The sequence below is a fragment of the Falco naumanni genome, chromosome 9, assembly GCF_017639655.2.
Source record: "Falco naumanni isolate bFalNau1 chromosome 9, bFalNau1.pat, whole genome shotgun sequence".
In the NCBI taxonomy this organism is placed as follows: Eukaryota; Metazoa; Chordata; class Aves; order Falconiformes; family Falconidae; genus Falco; species Falco naumanni.
In genome coordinates this window covers 13,147,993-13,165,599 of record NC_054062.1, presented here as the reverse complement: position 1 = coordinate 13,165,599, position 17,607 = coordinate 13,147,993, and the positions used below count along the sequence as shown (strand labels likewise).

The following is a 17,607-nucleotide window of genomic DNA, read 5'->3' as shown; positions in this document are numbered from 1 at the left end:
AACCCGAGTTGTGTTGATGGATATATTTGCTGGGTGCCTCCTGTCTCCCCTGGGCTCAGGCTGCCCTGTCTGGAGGTTCTGTGAGGGAGAGGGATCTGAAGTTTAAGAGCGTTATTGTTACCGGAGGAAGGAATTTTCGGTCCTATAAATCAGAGGCAGGCAGCAGTAGGGCCAGCATACTTGGGCTGTGTGAACAAACTTCATTTCCTGGGAGACTGGCCTTCAATCACCCTCTGTCATACTCCACTGATCAGAGGTGGACATGAGAGGAGTTCATTAAGGTGGAAGAAAAATAATATAATAGGTCCTCCCCATGCATGCACTATTCCCGACCCCTGGGGGTGGCAAGACACCCCTTCCTTGTGCTGAGATCCAAAACACACACGCACACACAGAGAGTCATTCACCCTGAATATTCCAGTATTCCTCTGCCTAAGCAAATTTCCTTCTAAAAATGGACACCTCGAACATAGCCCGAGGTTTTTTCTGGCCACTTTTCAGATGAACTCAGTTCCACTGTCTGTTGACTCGCTTTGTAATTCTTGGCTGCACTCTGCCGGAGAAGAATCAGGCCCAGCACTTGGTGCAAAAGGAACCAAGAGTTTTCCTAGCAAAACAGAAAGCTCAAAGCTCTCCTTGTTGATTTTGCTTCCTGGCTTTCTGAATGGATTTTTTTTTTTTCTTTTCGGGGCATAATCTCTTCTGTTTCTCTTTACTGTCCTTCAGCACTACTGATCTTGAAAATTATTGGAATTAGGAGAAGGGGCAAAAATGACAAACAGATGAAAATTAAAAAATTAAATACAGTGAATGGAAAGAGGAGATATTTTGAGTAAAGGACATGGAAAAAATTCCGAAGGGGACAACTGTTTACAAAACGTTTTGTGTTTTCGAGAACAAATTGTGAGCTAACTTGCTGTACAGAAACGCAGAAAAGAGCTGTAATAAGGCCCAGAGACTGAGCTAGTGTCTGCTGTGGACTTGCGCAGTGGTGGTACCAAGTGGAATAAAAGCTCTTTGGACTTCAGAGCTCAGTTGGGCTGGTGGCATCCATCTGTATGCTGTTCACATAAAGCACAAATGATAGAAAGACATAACTGATAATTTTTACTGCTCTGACAACACTTTTCTTAGAAGTTCTTATGTTTATAAGATACAAAGACAAACCAGAGAATTTGGGCCCACAGGACCAAGGTGACTGATAGAAGATAAATCATGTTATTTTTGAGGTGCTGCCTGAGCCCAGCTCAAGGCTGGTGGACAGTTGGTGCTGTTCTCCTCTGGCATGGCAAATAGAGGCACCCACGGTTTGGTGAGCTCCTTGCAGGCAGCTTGAACAGATGCTTAGTTATGCTGCTGGACTCAGCTCCCAGAGAAACCTGTGGTCTTGTCTGGGCAGGTGAGAGAGTGGAGGCACTGCCACCCTTGGATCCAGTGTCTTGGCTCTCCGTTTGTGACATCTAGAAGCCCCACATTCATCAAGGAGGACACAAGAGAAGGATTTTGCCTGAGCTCAGTCTGGGAACAGGCAACCCTGGAGACTGCACTGTGGACCAGGAGCCTCTGTTCACAACCCTGACCTCCCATGGCAGCACCTCATCTTCCTCACCTTTGCACAGTTCTGCTGTTGGCGTTTGCATGCATCCCAGCAGTGGTGGCCATCTGCAGCAGAAACATTCCTTCAGCCTCTGCTAGCACGGGAAAATGCAGAGACCCACATCCTCTGGGGAAAAAAGCAGAAAGCTGGTGAGCTTACAGGGACAGAGGGATACAATGGTTCAGTGCATCCTCTGTGAAGGTGGTACCAAGGAAATCTCTTTCCTTATGTTCTTTTCTGAAAGACATGGTCTCCAAGGAAGGCAGCAAGGTACATCCACAAGCAGGCGAGCTATCCCAAGCAGCAGCAGAGCACTGCCAGTTTGAGAAGCAGCTCTTGGATTGGTGGGTATAAAATGAGTCATTTCTGCTTGATATCAAGAGGCTGAAGCTGGATGGTGCAACACAACAGAGTAGTATTTAATCATCCCAGAAAACATTGGAGGATATTCTCAGAAGGTTTCTTGTAGGGACAATTACTGCACAGAAAACATGGAACTGTCTGGTACCAACACCTTCTCTAGAGAGCTAGATCAGACATTTCAGTGGCACTTGATGAATAGTTGGTGAAGGATTTTGCAGGCCTGCCAGATGAGAGAGGTTGTTGGAAAACAGGACTATGGGGTGACTTTTCCACCCTGGCTGTTCATCACCAGACAGACTGTTTGCAAACCTGCCTTTTTATTTACTGTGTGAAATCTTTCTGAATGGACTTTCTACATTAACACCTAAAAAGACAGCTGTGGTGTTGCTAATGGATATACATCTCTGTTGATTTCGATGCTGTTTAGCTTATCTGCATTGAAGAGAAGTTCACTGGGTTTGTTGAGAAGTGCCAGAGAACAAAGATGAATTAACTCCAAGCTCTGCTGGACTGAAAAGCAAAGGGAACAGAAAAACTGAGCTAAAAAGCTAAGGCCATCACTGCAGAGTAAGGGAAAGAACAGCGTGCGATACTGGTGTTGCACTGGAGCAGACCAGCCTGGGTAGAGGGACTGTGTATAGCTGGAGATATCCAAGGAAGCTGTCAGGAAGTGTATGACTGAGGTGTACCCTATACCCAAACATAGCTGTATGCCCCAGCCCACTCCCACTACATCAGAGCTCTGTTTGGGTCATTAGTGCTTGTTTTAATTTATTTAGCCAATTTTATCGCTGGAAACACACGGTGATTTACAACCTTTCCTGAGTGCACAGATTAATAAGCCTTCTCCTCACTTCCCCTAGAGACAATTAGCACGTAGCCATGATGGGAAATGACTGTGAGGAACACACAGGCAATATGCTGAGAGAGCTAGACATCAGGCTGAATTCTGCCTACAGACAAGGTCACTGGAAAGCTACCACCCATGCTCAAAACCTCACCTGGAGAGAAAACCCAGCCTCACCACAGGGCGGAATGCACAGCAAAATGCACTGACCAGCCCAAGGGGCACATCTGGCTGCAGCGTGCAGTCTGAATGCCGATTCCTCTGGGGAGCTGGCATCTGCCCGCCAGAGAGAGACACCCCGGCCTCCTGCCTGTTATGCCATTGATCTTGTGTGCGCCCGTGAAGCCCCTTCTGCCTGCTTAGATTGCTCCTGCCCTTGAAAGGAAGAGCAGCTTCTTACTGTGTCAAATTTTGGGGCTGACCCTGCTTTAGGTGGAGGCTAGTCTAGACACCTCCCAGGGTCTCTTACAACCTGAACTTTTCTGTGACTGTAAGGCACTCTGCTCTTAGTGCAACAGGACCCCGGTTGCAACTCAGTCCCAGGAAGAGCTGTAGAAACTGTCCCTAAGGCAAAGGACTTGCCTGCCAGCTTCAGAAGGCTTTATCATTAGAGACTAAATATAACCAACAAGACTTTGGGGGGAAAAAGAAATAAATCTGGTTATATCTTCCTCTATTTATTTTGGGTTTGTCTGTTTTTCTTTTCCCAAGCCACCACTGTTTTACCCTTCCTTTCGCTGGTTCTGTGGCAGCGGCTTCTGCAGTACCAGCCCATGCCGGTGTGAGCTGAGCCCTGGGCTCTGCCTGGGAAGGAGCTGCCTCTTTGCCCAGGGCTCGTGCAGTGCTGGGGGGCACCGTGCCACCACGGGGGCTGGAGGTCCTGCCGGCGGGCAGACACTGCGCATGGGTGAACCAAGCACGCAGCATGGCGTGGTAAATCCCTGCAGATGCCGGTGCCTGCAGGGAAGAGGAGGGGTGGAAGGGCCTTTCTGAAGGCCACCAAATCAAAACCCCGCTCCAGCACACTTACCAGGAATGGCAGAGATTGTGCTGTGTGCCTGTGACACTTGGTGCACCACCCCTCTTGCACTTCCAGGCAGCTCCCTCCCTGCAAGTGCTCTTGAAGATTTGGATTTTAAAACAAGCACCAAGTATTCAAACTCATTCTTTCAAAATCTAAGGGAAGAGAGACGGCAAAAATGTGCTGATAATTCTCTCACGTTTCCCTGTTTGTTTTTGTGGGTTTTTTTTAGCTTACTGAAACCTTTTCCCCCTCCAGTTCTCAAAAGTCAAAAATACTTTTGTTCTTTAGATGGAAGAAGATTCAGTTTTTGAGAAAACTTTGTAAAAAATTTTAGCAAACTTGGGGTCCTTTGTATCTCCACAGGCATTTTAAAAATTATCCTTGCCAGATATATTCTGATGAAGGTGAACATGGTAAACCCCACCTTATGAGCAAGAAAACTGAGTCACAGACAGATGAATCCAAGCACCGGGCTCCTGCCACTCTGGGGCATCTTCTTTTTTACTGCAGAGTCCCGTAATCAGCTACACAGTGTACTCTGATCTGGTTGTAAAGGGGCTGCTAATAACCTGACTGCTTCCACTCTGCTGACCCATACCCATCACCTTGCTGAAGGAGGCCCACAGGGAGCTGAGAGACCCTTCGGTTGCCCCAAAGCACCATGTAGGCAGCGCAGAGCTGTGAATACCAGCATCACCAGAGAGGAGAGTGTTCACCACTGCCATTCAGTGACGACCTTGCCACATCTGCTTGCTGTCATGCTCTCCTGCTGACCAGCCTGGTCTTGCTTCTCTCCCGACACCCCATCTGTGAGCACCTCGGACTATACCAGAAGCTCTATGGAAAGTCTGGGTGTGACTCCTGAGGCAGCCCAGCAACTCCTTGGGGTTTGCTGGTCTCCTGGTGCTTTCCTGTGCCCCAGGGCACCTGGTCACAGCCCACCAGCTCTGTGTGTGCCAGCTGCCTTCCCAGCAGCTGCAGCTCACCGCTACCACGGGGCATATGCTCACAGCAATGGTATAGCCTCTTGACTAATACCACTGTGATTTGCTCTCCCACTCAGGTTCCAGTGACAGCGTTATCCCAGCAGATTGCCCGTGGCTCTCCACAGAGCTCATGGCCATGGCAGCGCCCACATGGATGCCTCTAAGGACAGTTTCTAGCACTCAGTTCAAGAAATCATTGAGGAATCCAGTTTCTCTTCACTCAGGCAGAGCCTGTGCTCTCCTGGGAGTGTCTCGTCTTGGCCAGCAGCTCTTCCTTCCCATTGCTCGGGCTGCCCTAGGTTGCTTCCACCCCTGGCCTTCACAGAGCCCCCTCTCCCTCCACAGAGCAGCAACAGAATCTGGGGCAGCAGCAGGACTATGGTACGTTTCTCCAGCAGATGATGGGTCAGAGAGGCCGAGGGGAATGGCTTTTTGGGTGTCACCGTGCCAACCATGTTGCCTTTCCCTCCTCTCCGAACCCAGCCCCGCTGATAGAGATTAGTGGGTGGGAGGCTGGCTCACTCCAGAGAGCCTTTCACATAAAGGGAGTTTTCACCCCACCTGTCCATCAATCAAAACTTAAACTTATTTGTGCTTATACGCTACTTCTTAAGTAGAGAAAATAAAAACCGGGTTTAGGAGAGTGCAAATATTTAACAATAAAAAAACCACATTAATTTACCCTTTTTCATTTCTACAGAAGGAACCTTAATGGAGTCACATGACTCTTATTCTAAGTGATAAACCACAGGTCATAAAGCACCACTTTATCACTCTGCACAAGCAGTATAAATAACAGCTATTACCCAACCTCACTCCATCTGATAAGCTCAGAGATTTTCTAATATACATTTCTGATTTTTTTAAATAATATTCATGATCATTTCCTCTTGAGCGTTATGAGTCTCTGGCTATGTGGCCCTTGAAACCAGGGCCCGCGAGCCCTTGTACCATCTTCCTGATTTATAGCCATGTTGGTTGGGACTGACGCCCTAATGAAATCTGTGACACTGCATTAATGGGGCTGTTTGTTACCACTGGAGTTCAGCGGCTGGCTGTGGTCTCAGAGCTGTGCTCAGGGAGGCACATGCACAGTCTATAAAACCCACCCAGTGGGCAGCAAACCCACCCTACATGCGCCAGCTGTAGCAGCCCCCATGCAGAAGCTGCCTGGTGAGGTCTGCGAAACCTGTCGAGGGTGCAAGGTGGCGGGTCACAGCTCCGCACCGCGTGCCACAGCTGCACAAGCACAGGGACAATGCCACAAACTCAGGGTCTTCCCCAGGACCACAGCTACACATGCAGACACGCATCTCTCAAGCGTGTAATTAATACCCAGCCCCCTGTGTGCAGTCATTCAGTTGCACAAGCCACAGCGAATGGCACCATCAGATTACCTGCTAACAAGCACGTGTGTACGGAGTGTAACCGACACACATCCCTTCAGGTGCAGGAGCTCTGCAGCCCCAACGTGGCATGCAGGCAAACAAAGATTACCCCACCCCTCTCCACCATCCTGCCCGGGGCCAGTTTCCCTCCTGCTCAAGACCAAAGCCATGGGACCACAGGACCACAGCGTGCAAAACCTGCCTGCGTCGCACGCGCAAGCTTCTGCAGCAGTGCTTTCCAGCGTGATTTGCTCCCGTCAGCTGAGACATCCAAGTCAAATAGCCACCCAGTCCTCATCAAAACTAATGGCAGTTTGGAGGACAATTCACATCCTCAGCTAAGAAAAACTGAGCCAGCATATATGCAACAAAGATCTCCTGCACCCACCACACATAAAAGGTATATGTGAGACGGTTATTTTAATACCAATATGCCCTATATAGAGACACATTATTATGAACTCATTCTTGAAGCTACCATGGGAATTGGAGAGAGCTCCAGCTTTCTGTGAGCATGGGTTGGTACCTGTCCGTGAACTAAGTAATCACACCCAGAACATTTTAATGTACGTACATGCTGGAGTACCTGGACCTATTACAGGCTGGTTGAAGCTCTTAGCCCCTTTTCTTGCCATCAGCATGCACCTTCTCTTGAGTTTGATTTGTTCCTCTTTGTCTCATTTTTCTTTCTTTAAAACTGTTCAGGAAACAAATGCAAAAATTCACATTTATGCAATGCACACCACTATGCAACAAGAAATAGAAATGCCAAAAGCTAATATTTAGCCTTAATTCTGCCCTGGGCTAAAACTCTGTCAGCTGCTATAACCATAAATTACCCATCAAATAACGCAACACAGCAGACACTTTCTTCCAGGTTAGGTATACACAGGGAAGAATCTTCATTCCTGTGTGCTTCATTTTACAACTTCTAATGCAGGTCTATTCACTGAACCGAAAGCCTTCTTCAGAAACATTTTGGTGTGCAAAGTGGCAACACTAAGGAATATTTTGTTGTGCCTATAAAATTCAGTGCCTTTTTTTCAGGGTTGCTTTTGTAGTATTTCCAATAGTCAAAATGGCTTAAGAAGAAATCAGGGGTTTGACCAATTCACATCTGCTGGAATTATTAAATAATTACAAATAATAAAGCACTGAGCTTAAAAATGACAATTTAAAATCAGTAATATTGATATGGCTGAGTTTCATTTATCCTGGAAAGGAAACAGCTTTGACAAGACCATATTTTTTGATAAAATGAGTGTGGTATTTTTCTATCAGGTCTCTTTAATTCCAGCATCATAAAAATGTGGTATATCTTTATTGATAGACTTTAGCTGGTGAATTCTCTTCTCTACAGCATATATATGTTAATGATTTTCTCAGCACTTACATACAATATGTTTAACCAGACGATTTTTCCTTTCACTCAGAGTTACTTCTCTGAGCAGTAATTTAGTGGGCAGTTCTCAAATGACAACTCTGAGAAATACACACACCATGTCTTGTTAAGAGTGTATTTTAATGATGTCTTGCTTGACCATGTTTCTTTTTTGTAGAATTGTAAATAATTCCTACTCTACTTGTGATCTGTCACTGGAGGGACACGAGAGTAGAGAAGAGCAACTATGCGATCAAGTCCAGAGCGTTTGCAATCGCTTTGCAGCAGGTGTTTAGTCTAAAAGAAACCACTCCCTATGCCACAAACCACAGAAGATTTCCCAAAATCCTGAACCAAACCTACTTGTGCTCAAAAGATGCACACAAAAAAAAGAAAACAGTAATAGCACATCACAAGAAAAGAGCAGAAGGTACCTGGAGCCAGAGCATCACCCACTGCTGGGAGCTGCAAGGGCATGGGAGTGTGGTAAGTGAATAGTCACAGCTGATCTCAGCGCATTGCAAATGCAACTCTAGTCAGGCAGTAGATGTGCTCTCTTTAATGATATATTACTGAACAGATTACATAAATGAGTGAGAATTTATGTACAGAATTTGCATGTGTTTGCAACTGATCTGAAACTTATAAATACCTTCCTGTATTTACACGCACAAGTAAATCAATATTGATTTCCAACCAGCAAGCACCACGAAAATGGCATTCAAGTGCATGTTTCCAGGTGCAAAGTATTTAGCTGGAGAGCAAAGCAAGTGAATTTGCAATGATAACAGTGAAACTCTGGGTGCAGTTCTGGAAAGAATGATTTGCATTGTTTGTGTTGCAGCAGGATGCTGGGAGGCTGCAGAGACCGCAGGGCTCTCCCGTGCAAGGCAGTCCACAATCGGTTGCAAGAGAGCTTCTTCCCAGGCGTGCACCGGTGAGAGAAGTGCCTCAGCACAGCAACACGGCTCTAATTCCCGAGTGGGTGCTCATTCCCTGCCCAGAGACCTTTGTTATGTTGGGTGCACAGCTCAACTAGATGGGTAGGCCATTAAGGGCTTATAAGCCATTGACACTAGCTAGCTCGGGGACACTGTGGGTACTGCAAGTACCAAGTCTGCTCCTGCATTGCTTCATTTTCAAACTCTGTGCTTCATCACCTCCCTGGATAGCTGCTGTCTGCATACACTCAGCACTGCTGCTCCCCAGCTTCTCACTCCCCAAGCCCTAATGTATCCCTGCACTCCCCAAAGAGGATCCTCTCCCTGACAACCCACATTCCTGAGCCTATATTCACTCCATCCCTCGCCTTCCTACATGCCCTCTGCCCTTCCCCAGAGCCGGGCCACTACCATGGGGGCAGATGATGGGGTCCCAAGGCACCATCCTCCACTGCCTTCCTGCAGCATCCTCAGTCCGGGCATGAGCATTTTGCGACAGGGCTGGAGCAGGCAGGGGGAAGGGGAGCTGTTGGGGCTGTGTGAGTCAAGTCTAAACTCCTCTCCTTTTTACCAGAGAAGGCAACTACTTTACCAAGGCTTTGGTTTTTAACCAAGGTTTTACAATCACATCTCTCTAGATTTGCTTTTTTTTCTTTCCTCCTCTCCCTGAAACTCCTCCTGATGTTTGGTGCGTTTTTCTTGGGTATGCTTTGTTGTTTTTGAGTTGTTTTGTTGTTATTGTTGCTTGCAGCCACTAGAGAGTTCCCCTTCCTCTGGTTAATGGTCCATTAACTAGCTCTCCCCATGCAAGGGTAGGGCCTGGGAATTGCTGAGTTCTGGAAAATCCTCACCAGCAAGGAACCTTTTGCCAGCAACAAAATCTGTTTTTCAGAGGGGCTCTGTGAAATGGGGCAGTGAGGGGGCACGGTCCTTGGGCAGGAGGGATGGGGAAGGAGCCTACAGGACCGTGGGGCACAGGCATTGTTGCTGCTTCTTGAAAAAAGGCGCTGGCTGTGGGGGAGAGGGGGGAGAGAAGACAGGAGCCGGATTGTTAGAGGATTCAATGAGCTGTGCCCAATGTATTCGAAAGGTGCTTAAGACAGCCAAAGCTCCTCACCAAACACACACACACCGCTGCGAAACAGCACAGCATGCGCCTGCCAGCTGCAGGGAGGCGACCCCGCTCCCCCGCCCCACGCACATCACACCCCCGAGGGACAAGCAGTGTCCCCTTGGCCTGCGCCCCATGCCAGTGTGGCATGGGCAAGGCGGCAATGCTCCCACCCAGGTGCCCCTGGACCTCCTGCCACCCCAAACCTTCCCTGGGGTGCACAGGTAAGCCCCCACAGAGGCACCCCGCACCAGGGACAAAGAGGTGCCCAAGTCAGACCCTTCCCCTCCCTCCCATCTCCTCCCCTCCCAGCTGCACCCTTCCAGGTAGAAAATGATTTGCAGCTTTACGTTGCCTCATCCAAGCAGACTGCATGGCCAGGCCAGAGAGGAGATGCAGGATTTTCCACAGACCTAAAAAAAAGGGGGAAGACAAAGCAAGTCTTGGGATGAGCAGAACCAGTGAAACCTGGTTTCTGATGGCATTGGGACCTGATTCCTTTGCCCTCCCTCTGTCACCACTGCAATAACCGCAGTGGATGACCTCTCCTCTGGTGCCTTCCACAGCCCCAGAAGAACCCTCAGCTTGCCTGCTGTCACTGGCTCCAAGCCACGTGCTGTTGGGCCACTGGGCATGGAGGTGTTGGTTGGCCAGCAGAGAAGACTAGCTGAGTAGTCTGTCATTGGCACCAATGTGAACCTCTCTTCTTTAACCCGTCATTAATTCTGGCACATTTTGTAGGCACAGAATACTTTGGTGGGCTCTGTCCATGTGTCAAGCATGGTTGACATTGACAGGTAGGTTAAACATTGTGGAGAGGGAGGGGACAAACTGTGCCATTGCCTAGGCTGGGTTACCTGAGCTTAAACTTACAAAAAGGTGACAATTTCAGTTTCATCAGTACCAAAATGTGTCCTCATCTTCATCTGCAGAACACAGCACAGTTCAGGCTCATGACTGTAAGCAATCAGCTTGCCACAGTTTCATCAGGTAGCTCCCATCAACAAAGCTGCAAGAAATCACTTTTCCCAGGAAGTCCTGTGGCCCGGCTCCACTGCACAGGTGAATTGTCTTCACCCATGAGGGCTGAGCCCCTCTGGGCCTTCTAAAATAACCACGGGGTGATTAAATATGAACCCACACCAGAGTCACTCACCGTGGCTCAGCGCACAGGTCTATCAGGTGATGCAACACAGGCTATGTGGAAAATGGCAGTGTCAGCATACCTCCTGCCAGTTTCCACGCCCAGCCAGCCCATCCCAAACACTGCAAACACATGGAGCCAGTGTCACCACGTCTGGCACCATGTAGATGCCCACCTGTCTCCCAGTGTAGGAAATATTTACTTTCCTAACGCTGCTGTGACAGCCTGGTGCTGTGCCCTCTGGACCAAGATTAGAAAAAGGAGAGGGACCTGGGCTGAGCTAGGTCCTGAGGCCACGTAGGGAGTCTGTATCAAAAAAGAGGACTGAAGCCTAAACATGGATCTCCTTACCTTATGAAGCAATCCTTGGACTGCCCACACACACCAGAGTACACATGTGACATGCCACAGTGGTGCTGGCTCTGGCACTAGGGGGGTACATGGCTGTGCTCACCCAGACCATAGGAAATCTAGATGTCTGACGGTGCTTCTGCAGGGGATGGTGATATCAGAACTGCAGCCCTTCTTCAGCTGAGAGAGGCTGCCACATTCAGCCACAGCCACACGCAGCCAGCATGCCCCTAAGGTCGCTTACACGGAGGACGAGGGGTATCGGGTGCTGCACACAAGACGCCCCGCCGCAGGGCCTGGTGCTACCCACCAGTGCATGTTCAACCCACATGCTGGCGCAGCATGCCCTGGCCCAGCGAGGCCCGCAGGCACAGCGGAGGTGTGCAGAACTTGACACCGCACATACAGTCAACACTTGGCAGCACTTGCTGCTCCAGGGTCACCTACCCCTGTGACCATAGTCCCCGCACAGGCAGCCACCTCACTGCGAGGCAACTTTGGGCTATATGGTACCATCTCACCTGCAGATTACCACAGCTGATAGAAGCAACAGTTTCTTACCTTGCATTTTTTGCACATCTCAAAGTTTATCGCAAATGAAGTAATCGTGATTGCCCCCATTTTAAACGGAGGGAAACCAAGGCACTGTGTGATGGCTGACCCAGTGTCTCCCAACAGACTGGTGGCAGGGCCCACAGGGACACCCGTAAGTTCCCTGAATTTCAGTGCAGTGCACAGGGACCAGATTATCATGTGGACAATATTCATGGTGTGATGCCCACGCTGGTCTCGGTGGTGCCTTGTGTAAGACCAGCTTTAGACCCAGGGTGGTCTAGGACTTGAGGGTGGCAGGGCAGGAAGGAGACATTCCCTAACAAGATTTTGCCTCAGAGAAAGACTTGAAAAAAAGTTCAGCTGAAGGTCCTGGTGAAAAGGATGCCTGCAGGGCCACCCGCACCGCGCTGCTAGTCGCTCCCAAGCAGTGAATTCATCTGGCTGAAGTTCTGGGGAAAGTGGGAAAAAAAAAATTGTATGTGGAGACAGAAACTAGCCCCACTGACCACTCACACTGTTTGACATTAAAAAGTGCTGACAGCAGAGAGGGAGGAAAGGAATGGACGAAGGGCCACTTTCATCTCATGACAGTCTCCTGCCAGCCCCAGCCACCGTGTCTCCCTCTGCCCCCCTGCCCCTGCCCCGGCCCCTTGCTTTCCTAGGCATTTTATTAAATAGGGTCACAGCCCGCATTAGAGTCCCTCCCACAGCCCTGGCAAAATGAAAACACTCACCCATCGCCATGACCCCCACCCTCCTGGATCTCTGGCTCCTTTGCTGCTTCCCCCGCTCCAGCACTGAGATCTCCACCCCACCGCAGCCTTGAAGTTTCATAGCCAAACATCAAGGCAAAGGGCTCCAGGGAGGGGGAAGGTCTCCCCCACTTTTTTCCCTCTTACATTAATTATCTCATTTAGTTGAAAGGAAAGTCCAAAAATTGAGCTTTCCTTTGGCAATTTATGGTGCTAGAGCAGTAATTTATGGCTTGATACAACTTTATTTCACTCCGTCTTTACACACACACACACACACAGAGATACACACACACATACATAACGCACTTAAGGAGACACTAACCTGAATTTATCACACGAAGTACCTGCCTGCTCGAAGTAAAGGACTGAACATAATTTACAAGGCAGGGTGGGGAGGGCCTCACGTGGGGGGAAACGTTTAGAAGAGTTAATGTTTAAAAGTTGGTCTTTGAAGACAGGAGGCTCCTCGAGATAGAAAGAGAAAACCTTAACTAATTACAACTGTTGTATCAGTTTCAGGAGAAGAATGCACTGGTAATGAAACTGCGCATGGGTGACAACAGCAGGCAGACGGGTGGGCCACAGCAGCTCAGGCACCCTCCCAGGGAGAGTGACCCGATTTCAGCATCAGACCAGCAGGGTCCGAGACCTGATTCACAGAGGCAGTAGCCAAAACCTCCTGTCAAAGACGCTGGTCTGGTGCGGGACACACAACTTGGGTGCAGAAGCAAATGTGGGTCAGCGGTAGGGTCTGAATCACGGCCGTGGCATGCCAGCAATGTGTCCCGCTGCGGCTGGAGGCCGAGGGAGGGAACCTCCTGCCACAGATGTGCTGTTCCTTGTTTCGGTAGCAACCAAACACTGTGGATGGCCAAAGAGGAGGGCTCGCCTGCCCCAGAACAGCAACCAACAGGGCAGACAACAAATGGGCAAGAGCAGAGGGCCCAGAGCGGGGCAAGTGGCCGGTCCAAGCCCACCCCGCCAGCCAGCTGCAGAGCCATAGTCATGGCCAGCGCTCACACCTCCCCCCGCCAGCACCAGGAGCCTCCTTGCCTCATGCTGCGGGAGGGTTGTGAGAGCAAACTTGGAAGGGAATCCCACACGTTATCCCACTCTGCCCAGGAGGCCGTCAGCAGAAGCAGTTCATTCCAGGCCTGCCACGAGACGGGTGGCTGCACAAGGCATGGGGCAGGCAGTGGCCCGGCACAGCTGGGGCACAGGCATTACGGCTCTTGTTGGGTATCACAAGTCAAGTCAAAGAGCGTTTGGGGCACCCCTGTCTTGAGGATGCCTACATAGATGAATTGATGGGTGGCCACCTATGAATAAGGACTCACCTTTCCTATGTCCTGCTCTGGCTGAGACCCCCCATGTTGCCACACTTGCCTCCTTCCAGGCTGTACCACCTCCAGGGAAAATGGGAAGGGAAGATCAAATGGGAATATCCCAGCTTCATCTCTGCATTTTCCAGTGTACCTTCCTGAAGTGTCCTCCTCCCACCTGAGGATCCCTGTGGATGATCCCCTGGCACTTTCTGCAGCCAGCCCTCTTCTCTGGGTCTCTGAGGCTGATGCCCAGGGAACAGATCACTCCACACTCTGTATCTGGAAAGGTGAAGGCAGTGACAACTGAGCAGTTCAGTATGCTGAGATGAGAAACATGTGCAAAGCATCTCAACCGCTAGTTGCTTTTCCTCTGCATGCATGAACTTCCCTAACTTTGCAAGGCATCTCTATCTTCCAGCTAGGAGTCTGAGCCATAGGGCTCATCCAGTGACTTGGACCTGGGTTGCATAGCAAGAAAATGCCATTGAATCTGTCAGCCAAATGCCAGGTGAGCCCCCTGCAGCCAGACAGTTCTTCCACTCCAGGGGACCTGTGCTTGATTCGGTTGGGCACCGACTTTACTCCCCTATTCCACTGCCTTTGTACAGGACCACGTACATGGTTTCCTCTGCATCGCAGAATTCTATTGCCCTTACAACCCCCAAATACTTAAAACCATTAGGATGGGAGGTAAGTATAGGTATGGAGAACGCAGGCAAGAAATGACCTTTTGTTAAAAAAAAAAAAAAATAATCATAAAAATTATTTGAGAAGTGCTCATTACCCAGATGCAGATTCGTTCCAAAATGTGAGTGTCCATTTAAAGTGATGAGGCTCTGCATTGGGCAGAAGTACACCAAATAGCCCCTGCTTGTCAATCCACCCAGCAAATTTCTAGAGCCAACCAACAAAAGCCCCAGAAACTGATTTGTATGTAAACACAGAGCACCGTCTCCCTTTGGTAGGGAAGATGTTCTTTGTCTGACCACTTTCTCTGTAGACATCAGCTTTTTAACAAACCTTATGGCAGTCCACAGCCGTGGCGTTAAACAGGTGAGGAGAATAAGGGTTTTTTCTTATTGACTTAGGGATGGTTTCATTTGTAAGCAAAAGGGCAGCTGTCAATAGACTGCGTGATCTTAGGCACCAATCCAGAGAAATCTTAAGCATGTGAGCACTCAGGAGCAAGCATGGGATTCAGGGCTGTTGAATCAGGGCCAGCAACATAAACCAGGCTTTATTTCATGCTGCATCATAACTCTCTCGCACGAATGAGAGGGAAGTATTATTAAATGGGAGGATGGAAAGGGAAGAAGAAGAAGAAAACGTGTCTATTTCTTGTCCAATAATGTTAGCAATATATTTATGAAAACGAAACAAGACCAATGCTCACTCCTCTGTGCTTCTCAGAGAGCCCTGTCTACGTTGTCTGTTTTGTTTAGGTTGCGCACTCTTCATGACAGAGATTATCTGTATTTTGTGTCTTGTAAAGCACTGGACACTTTTATATAATCGTAATAGTCTATAAAATACACAAATAAAAGGATCAGAGCAAGCAAGTGATGTTGCAGAATTGTTTCTGCCTGAAAAGAGCAGCAAAACCCCAGCTAAAAATAGCAGTTTACTTTAATAAAAATATACGTGTGTCTGTGATTGTGCATGCACATGAAAGAAAAAAAAAATACGTATGCATTCAGTAGGGAAAGAGAGTCAAGAAGGGAGTAAGTACATCAAATCTCTAAGTACGTGGCACCTCGGCATCATGCAAACTACCCTGGGCACAATCAAAGCCTTCCGACGCTTCGAGGGACTCAGTGGAAGGGTGCAGAGTATTAAGAGTGACAAGCCATCAGGACTGCAGCATCAGAGAAGCAGGGAAGGAAAACTGAAGCAGGGTGTCAGTTCGAATTGTCGTTATCCCAGTTTGGGAAACGGTGTCAGGCAGTGCAGGGTAGTGGTAGGGAGAGAGGAGGTCTGGACATCTGGGGGGCTAATCCCCCACCCCCCAGGGATGCTGCACCCACTCAGGCCCTGGGACCGACTGACCTCAGCACCGCTCCCGGTCCTGCCATTGTCATCTTGGACTCAGGGGTAACACTCTGCCCCTGCTCCCGGTGTGCTTGAGGTGGAGGAGCAAGGGGCAGCTGCAGCCTGCGCCCCGCGCTGGCAGCGGGATGGCCGGGCGGTGCGGTGCGGTGGGAGCGTGCTGCGCTGGGCAGCGCTGGGGGTGGAGGAGAGGATGGGAGGGTGGGGAGGGAAGGCCTATAATCCCCTTGGTAAATCCATGCCTGAACTATAAAAGGATAATCCATGTGCAACCCTGGCCCCACTTATAGGATTTAGCTCTTAGTGTGGAATACTAATATTCTGCTGTTTGTTTACCCCTGTGAACTAATTTGGCAGATTCTTATGATTCTCACAGGGAGAATTTATTTCGATTTTGATATTACTCAAAGCCTTGGGTCCCGGAGTCATAGGATTATATGCAAAGCTCTGAGCAGACTTTTATAATCCTTTTTCTTAAGAAATAACTGTTTGTTGCGGATGCAGCAAAAAGCTTGAAAGCTGGCCTGCTGTTCCACAACACAATGGCATCAAAAAAGAAGCCACTTACTAATTCCTTTTTTTAAATTTTTTTTTTTTACATGGTGATTTTCAAGCCAGTTTTGCAACTGTGAAAGGTGAATGGGGATCAAGCCCATGAGTTCTGAAAAGTCAGCCCGGTCGAGCTGGGCTCTGCTCGTAGCCTCACGCCAGCCTGGTGAGCTGCAGTACCCAGCTGCCTGCTGCTAACCCAGTGGCATCGCCCTGGGAGAGCAGTATCACAGGCAGAAATGGGATCTCTCCAGCTAAAATTATACATGAAGCCTGGGGAGGAAGAAGGCACAGGAAGAAAAAAGGCACGTGTTAGGATCAGGAATTCAGCCTTCAATTAAAAAGTAACTTTCTTACCTTAGACAATGCAGAGAATGGCTTGAAAATACAACGCATCCATTCCCTTAAAATAGAAAGCCAGTACAAGAATCGCAACTATATTTTTTAAAAAATCTTGCTGGTTTGGAAGCTTGCTCCTTGATTTTTGAACAGTTAACGTTGTCAATGCTAGGGAAGGGGTGTCCTTTTTTTTTCTTTTATGTGAAAAGCAGCTTTTGTTGCAAAGTGTAAAGAAATAGAAGGAAAAGGACAGTTCTCTCTCAATGTGTTTTTGGTTGTCCCTTTCCCAAAGTCCCCCAAAAAATTAAAGGTTGCAAATACAGTCACAACTAGGGGCAGGGCAAGCTGGAGTATTTGCCGAAGATTTGACTCAATTTGGGAAAATATTTAATTTTAGTTCTGTACCCAAGACCATTTCTTCTAAGAAGATTTAACTGCATGCCTGAAGTGGAGTAACTGCTGAAGGGATTCACCACATTGGGGGCCTTGAGGAGAAAGTGGGCAGTAAAATAACAAAATTTAACACACACAAAAAAATTCTTTTCCCTTAGTAAAAATGGAGGTGATGCCTAAAAAAACCCAAACCTTCATAAATCAGGCAAACAAGACAGGCAGATGAGAATCATACCAGAGAGTGGAAATGAGGCAAAAATAATTTAAATTATTCACACATTTTGAAATTTTGCAGGACTGAGAAGAGAGGGTGAGATCTTGGTGAATGTATCAGGGACATAAGCAAAATTTGTGCCTCACAGTTTAAAGCTAGAAATGTTAGGTACAGATCCTGGGAGTCCAACAGCAGAAAGTTGTTAGAGGACTCGTGCATCTTTGGTACCTGCTTTGTTTTCCTCCTCTTCAGATCCTGCTGTGACCGGCTCTCTTGCACGACTTGGGCTGCTTGGGCT

General features: G+C 48.5%; 1 long non-coding RNA gene across 3 annotated transcripts; it reads right to left on the bottom strand.

The window, feature by feature from the left end:
• Positions 1–1,116: 1,116 nt before the first annotated feature.
• On the bottom strand, positions 1,117–15,973 carry LOC121094314. 3 transcript variants are annotated; one of them, XR_005829806.1, is made up of 5 exons: positions 15,815–15,973; positions 9,957–14,047; positions 6,780–6,902; positions 1,610–1,723; positions 1,117–1,460 (listed from the first exon to the last, which is right to left on the bottom strand). It is a non-coding gene; the product is annotated as an uncharacterized LOC121094314 (long non-coding RNA). The 3 variants fall into 3 exon arrangements; XR_005829805.1 differs by having other exon boundaries at positions 1,117–1,723; positions 9,957–12,137; positions 13,781–14,047; XR_005829804.1 differs by having other exon boundaries at positions 1,117–1,723.
• Between the last annotated feature and the right edge of the window lie 1,634 nt (positions 15,974–17,607).